At 42.8% G+C, this 14,723-nt stretch overlaps 1 pseudogene; it reads right to left on the bottom strand.

Moving 5' to 3' along the window:
• Positions 1–12,917: 12,917 nt before the first annotated feature.
• Positions 12,918–14,429, bottom strand: LOC147899662 (uncharacterized; annotated as a pseudogene).
• Between the last annotated feature and the right edge of the window lie 294 nt (positions 14,430–14,723).

Here is a 14,723-nt window from a genome sequence, read left to right as displayed (position 1 = left end):
CTGGTCTCTAAACACCCTAAGTGTAGGAAAGGTGCATGGCTGTGAAGGATCCCTGGGGGAGCAAGCGACCAAGAGAGTAGTGGATTGTGGGGACTCCATCACCTCCCTCTCCCTCCACACAGGGGTGGCAATATGTTGGCTGCCCTCGCCATCCAAGCAGTCTTGCTACGTTGGTTAAGTTACTTGATTGCCTTGGCTTAGTTACTTTAGTTAGTTTTGTATGTGATTAGGCCTAGATTAATCAAAGTTTAACTAATGCAAATTCTGAACTTTTAGCATGTGATCTTTGTTTGCCAAAAACAAAAATCTTGGCTTTGGTAGCAAGATATGAATTTTCAAAGAAACAATACCCATTTGATTTTCAAAGAAACAGTACCCCATGTTAATAGTCAAAGACCTATATAGCCGGCAAGGTTGGATAGGAACGAAAGTAACAATGAAGTGATGCCCTCCTATGTAACTAGTAGAATTCAGTTCAAAGTTGAATTAAGACCTTAATACCAAAAGAGATAGAGTAGGGAAAGTGGGCGAGGTCCACTTTCCCTCTCAGAAAATGGCTTGCGAGCTCCCACTGCACGCCATTTTTTGAGGGGGAAAGTGGTCCTTGGCTCGGGGGCTCCCCCTGCGAGCCACTTTCCCAACAGTCAAAGGCTTGGGGAGGGGGGTTACATGGTGAATGTGTGATTCTTAGGGATACGTAGATCGAGGCAAGTTTATTCGCACAGATACAATCGAGGATGCAATTACGATTAAGGAGATTTTTGGATCTAACGGTCCAGATCCATCTTCCGGACCCCTTGCCTTTGACAAACATGAAGAGAATAAAGATAGAGGTATTGATCACACTGGGAGATGTACAAGTGATGTTGGTCGATGGAAATAGAGGAGGTTATCGTAAATGTGGAAGTTACTTGAGGGGGAGGGGGAGTGGCCTATTATGGCTTGTATCTTCTGGTCTGAGGTCTGAAGTTGCTTAATCTCAATTAAAGTGGGTAAAGGTGGTTTGTGACCTAGAATAAGCAATGACGCTACAGGAGAAAGAGAGATGGTTGAATCTATGGAAGAAGGGCTATGTATCTACTATGAAAGAATGCCTAGAATAAGCAATGATGCTACAAGAGGAATAGATGGTTGAATCTTGAAAGAAGGACTACGTATCTACTATGAAAGGACTATGTATCAAAGTTGATTGAGAATGCAGTCTACAAAGTGCATCGACTGCCTTGTTTTTGTTACGTGGCTAATAGGAGATTGTAATTCTAAGCACCAACACCCCCATGTTTCAATCTTCCATGCAAATGCTTCCTTGACATCAGACTCATCAAAGCTAAATGATCAGTTTGGATTTCAAAATGGGAGTCATGTACATAGGCATGAAATTTTTGTAAATAAGCTCGTCTTTTTTGTTCTATGAATTTATGTAATTCTCCTTAATTCATCAGAATACATTTTGCAATGCAATCGTTGTCCCTAAGTCATCTCAAAGGATCTAATTAAGAACTCCATGCTCCATTCCAATCCTACTAATAAGCAATGTATATCATGTGTCCTAAACATGACATACTAAACACTATTCATATCAAGATGATAAATATGTCATGTATGCCCTTATTAAGAAGATTAAACATGAAGTTGTATTAAACACTATTCATAGCAAGAAGATAAAATTTTCATGTGTGCCCTTATTTTGAGGGAGTTGGCTTTGCAAGATACAATTTGACGATCCTTGTTTGGACTCATTCAAATTCATTGATGTGTTTGGCCTTGGCTTTTCTATGATTTCCTCCTTTAGCGTTCTTACAAGATCTCCTGCTGTTATTCAACTTTGGAGGTTTAATTTTTGGGAGCTCGACTGCCATTAGGGCATGTAGAATGGTAAGTCATTATCAAAGATTTGATCTTCAATTTCAGCATTCTCAGTCTTAGTTTCAAGGTCCAAAGGAAAATCTAAGTCATCATTGGTATGGGTACCTTCTTCGGGTTCATTATTCCATTCAAGGTCAGCCATAAAGAATGGCACCTCTAGATCGATTGGTTTTTCATGTGTGAGTGGAGGATCTACTTGTAGCACCTTAGTATCTATATGTGAAAGATGGGGTCTAATGAATGGCAGTTGTCGATAGTTACCAATGTTTGTATCCAGTTATTGACATTGCTTTGTGAATCGCCTGCTATGGCATGCTGTTGTAGGGGAGTTGATTTGCTTGAGATTATCGTTGAAGATGTGTCATTCAATGCTTTAGGCACAATTGGTTTTATAGCTCCTATTCCCATATTCACCCTGACTGTGGTGTCACGATTCTGGATTGTCAGTCTATCAGTTCCTCAGTCATGGAGGTCTGATGCATCTCGTAACCAAGGACGTCCCAGTAAGATTTGATAGGATTTTTTTGAGAGATCTAAGATTCTGAATTGAAGAAAAAAGCAGACTCCTGCGACCTTTGTGGACACGCCATTTACTATTCCTAGAGGCTCGAGAGGTGCTGTGGATGAGCTCGGTTGCTCATTGCTTGGCGGAGGTGGAGGCACTTGTGATTTCTTTTTAAGAATTCGTCTAGGTTGGATCGGAATGTTAGGGTCCTTGGCGGCCTCTTTCTGCTGGCGTGTAATTACATTCACAGGTTCTGATATTATGCTTGCCGGCCCCATACTTTGATGGTCCATCCCAATGATGCCAATTGGGATGTCAGGCTTAACCTCTGTTTGTTGTGGGACCTTATTTTTCATGGGACAATCCATACAGGCATGTCCTATGCCACAATCTCTACAGAGTGGTTGAAAAGTAGCGGGGCTACCACGATGAGGGCACTCTACGATCCGGTGATTTTCTCCACAACTGTAGCACTTGATTAGTACTTGATATGTGTTGGGATGCACTTGATTTGCATAAATTGGTATTAGACCCTCTGCACCTTCTACATAGTACACTGGGTACTCTGCTTCATACTCGAATGGCGAGTCTACTTCCTCAGCTTGTAGTTGATGTATTGGAACTGCCTGAGGAGTTGGATGTGGTGCTCTTGGATATGGTTGTGGATTCAGATTCCTGAGTAGTTATCGGACTTGTGTTCGAACGAGAATAGGATTTAGCCTCGGAGTTGGGGGCGCTTGTGCAAGTGCTGGTTACCTGTACAGTTACCTGTACACTGGCATGGGTGCTGGTTGGTATTGTTGAGGTTGAGGCGGGTTGTTGCGCATATGTTGAAGATGCAACTATTTTCATCATGGCCGCCGACGATGCAGATACGGCACTAGAACCTTGGCGGTGGATTTGCTTGTGCAGTGATCCTAGCTCTGAGGACCAGACACTCATTTGCTGTATGATTAGCCATGCAATGTGGACACTAGACATTTTCTCGCCGTGGATAAGTTTGAGTTGGCGGCTGAGACAAGTGAAGCTTTTGTTCCATAGCTTACATCATGTCTTCTTTCAGCTTCATGGCCATGGCCTCTAGGGGATCTTCATTTGATGTTTCGACAGTGGACTTGGATTTACCCTTTTTAGAGCGCTTATCCCATGCACTGGATCTACCATCATCACTGCTAGTGTTAGAGTCTATCATGCCATCCTCGATGTCAATGGCTGCCGCATGAGCAACACTGAACGTTTCATAAGCAGCTGCTAATCTTTTCCATATCCTTTTGGATTTTCTTTCTTAGTCTTGCAATGAACCAGGCTGTGAGGTACTTTGCATCAGGGCGTGGGTCACATTTGGCAGTTAATCTTTTCATCTTGTCCAAGTACATGTGTACATCTTCTCGACGGCCTTGTTCGATCTTGCTTAGTTGGAGAGCGGGATCATCTTGTAGCCTCTCTGTTTGAAAGTGCCTTTTGAATTCTATTTGAAGTAGGTCCCATGTGGCTTACTCTTCCACTAGAAGGTTTAGGTACCATTCAGACGCTTCATCAATTAAGGCCATGGAAAACCAAGCCACCTTGGTTTCATGGGATTGATCTCCACCTGCTCAGCATGCGGCATCAAATGTTGGAGGAATTTGGTTGAATCTCCCTTACCATTATATTTGGGAAGTTCTAGTTTTTCTAAAGGATGCCTGCCTTGATTGTTATTATTTCTGTGATTAAAGAAATTGTTAGTCTCTGCATCGAGGTCGATATCCCCATCATCGTCTCACGACGGCGTCCAACCATGTTGTGGCATGGAGGAGTTAAATGGATTTCTTGAATTTCAAGGGGGGAATCAGGATAGAGGATTGTTGGAGGCGATGGTTGCAGCGGAGTTGTATGCGAGTTTGGCGAGCGTTGGAGTCGGAGCGTAGCTATATGCGATGGTTGCAGTGGACTTGTATGCGGATTTGGCAAGCATTGGCCGGAGGGTAGCTGCATGCAGATTGGGCAAGAGTTGCAAAGGGTGTCTCTGCCGTAAGTGCGGGTGTTGATGTAGTTTTGTTTGGAGGGTTAGAGTGGTGTTAGTGTTGTAAGGACCATCGTGTTAATAATGTGCCTAAGATTGTCCCATGTGTGTAGGCAAATGTACCGGTGTAGACGGATCGTCAATCCAAGGTCACGACATAAAGATATGAGCGAATTTATGCGAAAAGAGACCCACATGGGGTACGAATGAGCGAGTGCTAGGGATGCCAAAATGGTGTGGAATGGGCTAGAAAAATTCCTCGTAGCATGATGTTTTTGTGTGTGAAATTTCGGTTCAAATGGGGTCCAGTTTGGGTCCCAAACGGATGAGTTACGAGGGGTTAAAGAAGGGAAAAAATGGACCTTTTTTGTGTGAGGGGGGCCTTGGTCTTAAGGTTTGGTGTGAATGGACGTTAAGTCTAACTGAGGGGTAGTAACTGACCCAGCTCAATTGACCTAATTGGCCCAATTAGTCTAACTAACCTAAATATCTAGTTAGATGCCTAACAATTAGTCTAAGCTAACCTAGTTATGGTTTAAACTAACTGCATCTAACTAAACTAACCATAGTTAGTTGAACTAACTGTAGTATAATTAAGCTAACCTAACTATCTAGTTAGTGTAACTAACTAATAGTTAAACTAACCTAACTGCCAGTAACTAACCTAAAGTTAGACTAGCTAACCTAGGTTAAATCTAACCTAGCCTAAGTTAAAACTAACCCAGGTTAATACTAACCTAATTATAGTTAGTTGCATGGTTAGGTTAAGTTAGGGTTTTTAAAAAAAGAAATTTAATAAATAACTTAGGGGGGGGCGTCGCGCGGCAGTTGATGGGAGGGTGGTGGTGGCTGGAGGGGATTAGGGAGAAAGGTATGGAGGAGGGAGGGTGGAGAGGGGGTTGCAAGAGGTGGGAGCGGAGGAGGTGGACGTGGGTGGAGGAGGCGGAGGAGGTGGACGCGGGTGGAGGAGGTGTGGAGAGGAGGGGCGGGTGTTATTGCTGTGGCAAGCGACTCCGTCGCTAGCAGTTGGCTACATCGCCCTTGGCAGGCACTGTGCAAGCGGGTGACCTTGCCTTTAAGGCAAGGCTTATAGGCCCTTACTAAGGGCTTAGCCTTTAGGAATTAGTTAGGCGTTTTAGGAGGGTAGGGAGTGGAGCGGCTGACGAGGGGGGGGTAGAGAGAGAGAAAAGAGGGGATTAGAGAGAGAGAAAGAGAGAGAGAGAGAAGGAAGAGAGAAGAGAGAGAGAGGGGTAGAGAGAGAAAGAGAGAGAGGGGTAGAAAGAGAGAGAGAGAGAGAGAGAGACAGAGAATAGGGAGTTTGGATAGAGAGAGAGAGAGAGAGAGAGAATAGGGAGGTGGGGTAGAGAGAGAGAGAGGGGAGGTAGAGAGAGAGAGAAAGAGAGAGGGGGAGGAGGGGGGGAAATGGAGGGGGGGAAAGGGGACGGTGGAATGGAGGGGGGAGAGGGGGCGTGGGGGGTGGAGAGGGGGGGTTGTGTGTGTGGAATGGAGAGGAGGGGGGGCGAAGGGGAGGGGAATGGGGTGTGTGTGTGGAATGGAGAGGGGGGGGGGAAGGGGGGGTGGTGAAGGGGGTGAGGGAGTGGTGGAGGGGGTAGTGGAGAGGGGATTAGTGGAGATGGAGGGGGGGGCAGAGGGATGGTGAAGGAGATGGAAAAAGGGGGGGGGGAGGGGGGATGGAGGGGATGGTGGAGGAGATGAAAAAAAGGAGGGGGGGGTGGGAGGAGATGGAAGGGGGGGAAGGGAGGGGGTGGAGGAGATGGAAGGGGAGGGGGTGGTGGAGATGGAGGGGGGGGTGGTGGGTGGTGGAGGAGATGGAAAAAAGGGGGCGGGGGTAGAGGAGATGGAAGGGAGGGAGGGAGGGGGTAGAGGAGATGGAAGGGGAGGGGGTGGTGGAGATGGAGGGGGGGGTGAAGGACATGGAAGGGGGAGGGTGGAGAGGGAGGGGGGGGGGGTGGGGGTGGAGGTGGAGGGGGGAATGGTGGAGGGGGAGGGGGAAAAAAGAAAAAATGAACAAAAATTTGATGAACAAAAAACTTTGATGGAAATCCAAAGGGAGGAAAAGATGGTCACCTAAACGCTCTCCAAGTCTTTCTCGATGTAACGGGATTATTGAGGATGAATGGACGGTGGGTGGATGGCTAGGTTATCACTGTGAGATGGGCTCGAAGTAACTTACCATGTGAGGATGGGAGTAGGACAGTGGTTGTTATTGAGGACGAATGGACGATGGGTGGATGGCTAGGTTATCACTGCAAGATGGGCTCGAAGTAACTCCGTGTGAGGATGGGAGTAGGGTGGTGGTTGATGGAGAGGAAGGAGTGTCTTGCATAGGGCTCAATATGGGGAAGAGGATGGAGGCAAGATGTGAAAAATGAAGTATGAGAGGGATGGGTGCACTTTTATAGGGAAGGAGGGGGAGCTGTAGATTTAGTCAAACACATGTGCACCTTTGAATTTGTCCACGTTTGAGTAGTCAAATACATGTGTAGCTTTGAATTTGTCCATGTTTAACTAGGGAGGTGATTTCAATTTTTCTTTTATGTTATGGCATTCAGAACCTTTAATCATTGATTGCCCATAACTTTTGGTAGTTGTGTAAGAATGTGCTTTTGTAAAAAGGAGAAATGTTCAGAATTTCAAGCTCTACATTTTGACAACCATCACATGGTTTGATTTATTCCTTAAGGTGCTGTTTTTCCAGAAAACATGCATTTTCATAAACCGGTAACGAAGAGTTTCAGCTAGGAATTTTTTTTTAAAAAAAAATTGAGTTGAAAAAATTTTAGCTCTCCTAGCTCTTGAGTGATATGTTCATGAAAGTTCGAAGTAGTTTGTTTTTTACACATACTTGCGTATGTTTACTCATTACTTGAGATGCTAGTCTCCACGGCAGTGGCACTAAATGTTAGCTCTTTCCCACGGCTTTCGCAGGAAGAGTAGGGTAATCTCAGTATGCAGGGTTTCAAGGCTTTCTGTCACCTACCGATATATCAGGGTTGTCGTTTGTAGTATACATGTAGCTTAGGACCTCGAGTCGTATTTCGATGAGAGACGTAGGCTTAAGTGTGGTAAGCAAACATAGTGCATGCATGTGTAAAAGGAACGTGTATCATCATGATTGAGGTAATGAAGGCTTTTGCCTTCATTGGGGATTGTAGGGTTTAGGAGGAGTTTAAGGGTTAGAAGGAGGTTCCAAGGTTTAGAAGGAGGTTCTAGGTTTAGAAGGAGGTTCCAGAGTTTAGAAGAAGGTTCCAAGGTTTAGAAGAAGTTCTAGGGTTAGAAGGAGGATCCAAGGTTCAGGGTAGAGTACATGGTGGGAGAACTCATCTCCCTCGTAAATCATGGAGGTTAAGGCTTGAGAAACTAAGGGTTTAGGAGGAGTTTAAGGGTTAGAAGGAGGTTCCAAGGTTTAGAAGGAGGTTCCAGGTTTAGAAGGAGGTTCCAAGATTTAGAAGGAGGTCCTAGTGTTTAGAAGGAGGTTTAGAAGAAGTTCCAGGGTTAGAAGAAGGATCCAAGGTTCAGGGTGGAGTACATGGTGGAGAACTCGTCTCCCTTGTAGATCATGGAGGTTAAGGGTTGAGAAACTAAGGGTTTAGGGGGAGCATAGGAGTGGGAGAGAAAGAAGGTGTAAGAGCATGGGGGGAAAGAAGAGAGAGGAGGGAGGAGGAGAGGGAGGAGGAGGGAAGAGGAGAAAGAAGGAGGAGGGAGGAGGAGAAGGAGAAGGGAGGAGGAGAAGGAAGGAGGAGAGGGAGAGGATGGGTTGCAAGATTGGAGGAGAGGGGAGGAGGAGTTGTAAGGTTAGGACATGCTTTTGGACGTGGAGTGCAAGGAAGCATGGACACTTGAGACAATTGCTTGGAATACCAAAGTAGAACTCAACACAATGTCCCAAAGAGTGTGGGCTTCATTCCATTATGGGGTATTTATACAAGTTGGAGAGCTTCTCTCTCTGCATGTAGGAATTGTAAGACATTCTCTCTCTACATGTAGAACTTGCATATAGAAGTTGCATGTAGGAGTTGCAAGTTGCATGTAGGAGTTGCATGTTGCATGTAGGAGTTGTATGTAGAACTTGCATGTAGGAGTTGCATGTAGAACTCGCATGTAGATTAGGAGTTACATGTAGAGCTCGCATGTAGAATAGGAGTTACATGTAGAATAGGAGTTGCATGTAGACCACGCATGTAGGAGTTGCATGTAAAACTCACATGTAGGAGTCATATGTAGAACTTGCATATAGAACATGCAAGTTAGATTTCTAAGATAGATTTCTAAGAGGGATTATTCCCACGGAATTATTTCTAGCCTTATGCAAGTACGAGCGTATGTAGAACTTGCATGTAGGAGTTGCATGTAGAACTTGCATGTAGAACACACATGTAGGAGTTTCATGTAAAACTCGCATGTAGGAGTCGTATGTAGAACTTGCATGAACATGCAAGTTGGATTTCTAAGAGGGATTATTCCCATGGGATTATTTCTAGCCTTATGCAAGTACAAGCGGAGCTTTGTCGCTACTCTACACACACATTCTATACTACCTAAGTCCAGGTTGGCATAGAGACAATAGAGAGATCTGCTTATCGTATTGCTCAAAAATCCCTTTGAGGGTAGATGCCATCAGATACATTGCAACTCCAGCGGGTTGAGATGACAATTGGGAATTGCCATCCACATAATTTTTCAGGTTGATTTACACGCTCTTGAAGATCATCCTTGAGAAAGATACATCTTGTCCTTTCAGTTGCTCTACTACTGCTTGAACCTGCCAAAACTTCATGATTCCTCTCGTATTAGGAAAGAAGTGAATGGTCTTCTTCAGCACATCTTGGAGGTCTGTTGGCAAGCTAGAAAAGCTTGACTCCACCATCTTTACTAACTTGAGCGTTGGGGTATACATCTAGAATTTCATGTCTCTTCTACTGCTTATTGAAAAAGTGTACTTGCAAACTACCTCCATAAATTCCTAGAGCATTTTCAATCACACTTTCATTGATGGTAATCTTCTGACCTTGACAAACTAGTTGCCCCTTCTTCACGTTCACCTCCTGTACCAACCTGGTGAAGTTTTGGAGAGTATCCAAATTTGTCTTTTGAAGAGCGATAGAGGAGCTCCCATATGTCACGATTTCAATATCAGAGGAGGAGGAACTCTCGCATTGTGCTGTAGAGGGGGAGGAAAGATTGTGTGAGGAGCTCCCAGACTGTGCAGGATCCATTATGAGAGGGGATAGAAGTTGCAGGAAGTGTGCAAGAGAGATAGAAATGGTCGAGAGGGATAGAAGATGAAACAGTGAAGGAAATGGAATAGTGGAGGCTTGAGTTTGTAGTCCAATTGCAAGGGAGAAAGAAATGGTCGAGAGGGATAGAAGATGAAACATGGAATATTGGAGGCTTCAATTTGCAGTCCGATTGCAAGGGATAACGAAAAGGTCGAGAGGGATAAAAGATAAAACGGTTAAGGGAATGGAATAGCGATTTGTAGCCCGGACCACACTGTTAAGGTAAGAGCCACCGCGGTGGTTGTAGCCCAACTACACTGTCAAGGTGAGAGCCACAGCGATGGTTGGCTCGAATTTTGATTAATTCAAGGCGGTAGTGCTGACTTGCATCTAAGATTCCCAACCACGGTTGTGGTAGTGGCTAAGACCCATCGGACTGGCCGTTAATTACTAGCCACCACAGTGGCCCACAATTACTCACCTTCCAGTTACGTGCCACCAAGCTTTCATGCATGATTACTACAAGTGCAGTAAATTACCAATCATCGGGCTTACATGCTCATGAGAGTACTAGAGTGCATGGTAATGAGGAATTAGAGGTGATTAGGCTTCATGATTTACTTTTGTGAGAATTAGAGGTGATTAGGCTTCATGATTTACTTTATAATATATAAGATCCGTGGCATTTGGCATTTTACTATGTTGCTCTCATCCGCCCCTGCTTTGCTACTTTACTCCACACCCCTCCAGCTCTTTTTCACCCCTATTCTACTTTCCTCCATGCTCCCTCCTCCAACTCTCGTCACTCATCTGCTCCCCTGCTCATCTACTACTCAACCACTCATCTTCACCATATGTACTACCACCTCCCTCGATGCTCTATGATCCCAATGTTATCTGCCTTCTTATATAAGTTGATTGCTTTTGCACTCACCTGGAGTAGAAATGCTAGCACTAGTGGAGACCCTTCGTTTTCACAGTCGATTCTCCCCACATCTGCATGTCACCACATTAGATGACATGCTCACAGAGGCCTCTTTATGGCTGTGCCATATGGGTTCCCCATAGATGTTGAAGAAGACCTCAATATCTTGAGTAGAGTACTGTCGACTTGTTGGGAGGGCCGTAATCGGAGTCTTGCCAATGTGCATGGTCTTCGGCCTCTCCATCGTATCCTTCTTTGGCTCCCTAAAAATTTTTAATACAGCAAGCTAGACTGGCAGAAAACTGAGTTGTACAAATTCCCTCTTGCTCATACAAGGTCTCAGCAATAAGGAAATTTAATCTTTTGGCCTCTAAGGCTCGCAATGATCTTTTGGCTCACTAGATGTAATGTTTTAGTCTCTAAGGCTCTCATTGCTGAGTTTTTATTACATTTATGTAATCTCTTTTTGTTCAATTTGAGGCTCTTAGTATGCACTATTGTTAACTTTTATATTTGAATGGTTATGGTCGCTAGTTGTAATCTTTTGGCCTTTAAGACTCTCAGCAATTGCCGAGTTTTAATAAATGTAAGATTCTCTCTTTAATTTTTGCTCGGTGTAAGTTGTTAATTTTTATATAACCTGTTATTGGATGTAGATATACATTATAATCTCTTTTGCTTAATTTTCACTCGATAAATTGTACTTTTTTCCTCATTTATATTTACTGCACAACAAGGATTAAAATACCAAGAAGGACTACAATTTCTTTAGTTTATGACCAAAATAGCATTAAAATAACTCCAACGACCCACCGTTGTGGTTGCATGAAGATACATCTAAAAAAATATAATTAAACTTTCAAAAAATGCAATTTACTATATGGTCCTTGAGGGGTTCCCTCTTCGAGCAAGAGCCATATCGACATGCATTATACAATTTTCAAGATGCCAGTAGACAGAAATGGCATGTTGATATGGCCCAAAGGGAACCCCTCAAGGGCCATATCGTCAATTGCATTTTGTTTGGTTGCACAACTGAGTACATTTTTCTTGGTACACAAATATATAACTCTAAGAATCAGCGTGGTGGCTGTCATAGATCTCCTTCTATTTGCTAGCACACTGGTCATCATAGACCTCCTCCTATAATACGTAAAAATAGGTAACGGAGCTATAAGTCCAAGAACTAGCACGGTGGTCTCTCAAAGACAACCTTGAATTTTAGGCGATGATAGGTCGTCAAGCCAGAGATTGTGCTAAGGTAATGCTTAGAATGATAGATTGCGTCTCATTATTATGCCAAAAACTAGCGTGGTGGTCCCTCCAAGCCAACCTATGATTTGCATGGGCTGCAGGCAAAGATGCGACAAAAGGCCCCACGAGGGTACGTCTTTTCTCTGAGCGTCTTGGTCTGAGCACATTTTTCTGAGCATGGCCTATATTGTGATTTCGTAGACAATTTTATCATAACATCACACACCATTTAGTTATAAAACTACCCCAAGAAGATACTATATACATGTCTACCCCACAAAGATGCCGCTAACATCACACACCCTTTAGTGATAAAACTACCCTACAAAGATGCTATATACATTTAATTACATTTCTTTCCAATAGTATTTAGGGCTTATAAGATCGCTTTATTCACAAAACTACTTTTCATGTCTACTTCATTTTAACACCATCCACCTATATCATCCATCATTCATACTATCATGATAGATAGCAATTTATCGATGAAATGATTGCAAGTCACATGGTGAAGAATTTAGGGTGCAAATTCGCATGCATCTATGCCGAAACATTTATTAGTTGCATCAAGGAGATACTTTAAGATTCAATTCACCATGATGATCATTTGTACACAACTCATAGTTTTGACATGCAAACCTTAACTAAGATATGACATGATTGTCACATCTCTAGCAAGTAGAAAAAGTTTTATGAAACCAACATGCTCAAAATTGAATATGTGATATTGAGATTAATATTCATGGGTACTCACATGATGTACTAATAGTTCTTCAATATGATTACTACATCTTTAGCAAATGAAATAGGTGCAAGACACCACAAAAGTTATGCATGTTCAATACTAGGGCATCACAAGCAAAATGAATTGCTTGAAGGGAAAAACTCATGTCAAATCACTAGACTCAATCTTCTTTACTGATGTCATCCACATAGATATTATGATGATGCCTTCTCTCTTTGATGGGGGCATTGAATGCAATGTCATTACATATCATCTCAGCCATAGCACCTGCATAAGAAGGCAAAAAGCTAAAATAGATCAATTGATATCAATGCCTCATTGATAATAATATTCTCCAACAAATAGGTTTAAAAAGATAAAAGACGAGAGTAATATACTTACTAGTCATCTGGAAGATTAACAACCATTTCCACATCTTCGGAATCATTTAGAGTCCCATAGTTGCTTAACACATTTCCCTTTCCTTTCTGTCCATCCAAAAATGGTTGCAATATAGAATTGCAAATGTCAGGATCATTCTCAATAGATAAGCATTCTCTCCCAGAATGCATGCATGCTTTTTGCATAGAACCATTCCCAGCACCTAAGTCCACCACATGTCCATAAATTGGACACAACAACTCCACGAAGTACAACATCATGCATGGAGCCTTCTCCAATGCACCTCTCCATGGAATACTCTCTTCATGTTTTATAGTCTGCTCACTTGTTGGTAAATAATGATGAAACAAACTACTTCCAAAAGTAATGCCCAATTTGGTACCAACCACGGAAGCATTTCCAGGATTACAAACACAAGACATACCAGCCCGATGAAGAAGGCATAAAGCCACAACATCCACCTAAAGACAAGAAAATAATTAAACTTATGCTTAGTATAAGCCATTTCATTATACAAGAGCATAAGTTCTTTCAACAGGTCATTGTAAGACAATTGTCTCACCTTATGATCAATACCACCAACTTTGATTGTACAATATGCATCCAAGCATTGCATGTACATTCGACATGTAAACTCCAATCTACTGATCCTAGCATAACGCTCAACCAAATGGAGAACATGAGGAGCACACATAACTAGGATCCAGCCAGAATCAGAATCTGAAACAACTGTGGCCGCTACTAGCAAGGAGTAGCGTACATGGTCCTCTGTTAATAAATTCCAAGATGGAGATGTGGAATCCTCTACTCCAAGAGCTTCTAGCTGTGTAGGCAGATCAAGAATGACAAAATCTGTAGCCCAAGCAACACTCTTACCATTTCTTGTTTTTCTTTCACCTCCAAGACCCACAAAGTATTCCTTCATGTCTATATAGGCTTGTGTGAAGTTTGAGACAGACAATTGCTTCCCAAACATAGCACCAAACCTTGCAATGTGAAGCATCACATGTGCCACTCCGATTCAAAGTTAGAGAGGTCAATGGAATGTACAAAAAGCGGATAGACCTATCTTTCCATTTATATCCTTTCAAAATGGGTGTAGACTGCAGTATCTGCACATCTGTATCCACACCACATATGTAAAGACACAAAGTGATAACAACATATGTTAGACAAACAAATAACAGCTTGAAAAAAGACCAAGAGAGCTTACCATTATTAGTACAAGGATTTTTTGGTGGCCTACTACCCTTCTTTAGTTCCATACTTGAATCTTTGTCCTTTTTAGTCATCTTCTTAAGTGTTTTTTGAATCTCAATGACTGCATCATCCTCGTGGACTGAATTTGAGCTTGATGAACCCATCTCTTCCTTTTTATGCTGTGTGTATAGCTCTACCTCCTCCTCGATGCAACATCCTTTTTTCATATCGAGCCACCACGGGCAGTTCTTTCTCTCCCACTCAGAGAGCACTTGCTTCCCTTCTTTTTCTATCATGTTTGGAGAGTACATACAGAATTTTAAGTCCTAAATTTTTGTCCATACTCGACATATGGGCAACAATTTTTCAATCTTACCAACTGCTTTTAAGGATTGCAAGAATCTGCATACAGTCCAATAGACCCCTTTCATCGACGAAATAGTCTTTTGATGAAAGGGGTCTATGGGCCTCTATCTTTCATAAATAATTGATGAAAGATAGAGTCCAATAGACCCCTTTCATTAATGAAACAGTCTTTTGGCATATTTTTAACATCATAATTTATATTCAAAAGGTTAGAGATGTGCTAACCAACCATTTCTTGT

Source organism: Dipteris shenzhenensis, chromosome 8 (genome assembly GCF_047967505.1).
Source record: "Dipteris shenzhenensis isolate YYH24624 ecotype China chromosome 8, Dip_SZ_1.0, whole genome shotgun sequence".
NCBI lineage: Eukaryota > Viridiplantae > Streptophyta > Polypodiopsida > Gleicheniales > Dipteridaceae > Dipteris > Dipteris shenzhenensis.
Note: the sequence above shows the minus strand (reverse complement) of the source record. Positions and strands in the feature narration are given on the sequence as shown.